We start from the raw sequence: 1240 nt of genomic DNA, 5'->3' as shown, positions 1-1240 counted from the left end.
ATTCAGACTTAAATTGAAGAAAGTAGGGATAACCACCAGACCATTCAGATATGACCTAAATCAAATCCCTTTTGATTATACAGTGGCAGTGAGAAATAGATTTAAGGGACTAGATCTGATATACAGAGTGCCTGATGAACTATGGACGGAGGTTCATGACATTGTGTAGGAGACAGGGATCAAGACCATCCCCATGGAAAAGAAATGCAAAAAAGCAAAATGGCTGTCTGAGGAGGCCTTACAAACAGCTGTGAAAAGAAGAGAAGCGAAAAGCAAAGGAGAAAAGGAAAGATATTCCCATTTGAATGCAGAGGTCCAAAGAATAGCAAGGAGAGAGAAGAAAGCCTTCCTCAACAATCAATGCAAAGAAATAGAGGAAAACAACAGAATGGGTAAAGACTAGGGATATCTTCAAGAAAATTAGAGATACCAAGGGAACATTTCATGCAAAGATGGGCTCGATAAAGGACAGAAATGGTCTGGACCTAACAGAAGCAGAAGATATTAAGAAGAGGTGGCAAGAATACACAGAAGATCTGTACAAAAAAGAGCTTCATGACCCAGATAATCACGATGGTGTGATCACTCACCTAGAGCCAGACATCCTGAAATGTGAAATCAAGTGGGCCTTAGAAAGTATCACTATGAGCAAAGCTAGTGGAGGTGATGGAATTCCGGTTGAGCTATTTCAAATCCTGAAGGATGATGCTGTGAAAGTGTTGCACTCAATATGCCAGCAAATTTGGAAAACTCAGCAGTGGCCACAGGACTGGAAAAAGTCAGTGTTCATTCCAATTCCAAAGAAAGGCAATGCCAAAGAATGCTCAAACTACTGCACAATTGCACTCATCTCACATCCTAGGATTTCCCTGGTGGCTCAGATGGTAAAGCGTCTGTCTGCAATGCAGGAGACCCAGGTTCGATCCCTGGGTTGGGAAGATCCCCTGGAGAAGGAAATGGCAGCCCACTCCAGTATTCTTGCCTGGAAAATTCCATGGATGGCAGAGCCTGGTAGGCTACCGTTCATGGGGTCGCAAAGAGTCAGACACGACTGAGTGACTTCACTTTCACTTTCACATCCTAGTAAAGTAATGCTCAAAAATCTCCAAGCCAGGCTTCAGCAATACGTGAACCATAAACTTCAAGATGTTCAAGCTGGTTTTAGAAAAGGCAGAGTAACCAGAGATCAAATTGCCAACATCCATTGGATCATGGAATAAGCAAGAGAGTTCCAGAAAAA

At 42.7% G+C, this 1240-nt stretch overlaps 1 non-coding gene across 1 annotated transcript; it reads left to right on the top strand.

Annotated features, from left to right (window-relative positions):
- Positions 1–866: 866 nt before the first annotated feature.
- On the top strand, positions 867–938 carry TRNAC-GCA. The gene has a single exon. It is a non-coding gene; the product is annotated as a tRNA-Cys (tRNA).
- Positions 939–1240: the final 302 nt, after the last annotated feature.

The sequence above is a fragment of the Oryx dammah genome, unplaced genomic scaffold, assembly GCF_014754425.2.
Source record: "Oryx dammah isolate SB20612 unplaced genomic scaffold, SCBI_Odam_1.1 HiC_scaffold_16, whole genome shotgun sequence".
Taxonomy (NCBI): domain Eukaryota; kingdom Metazoa; phylum Chordata; class Mammalia; order Artiodactyla; family Bovidae; genus Oryx; species Oryx dammah.
This window is presented reverse-complemented; position numbering and strand designations above follow the sequence as displayed.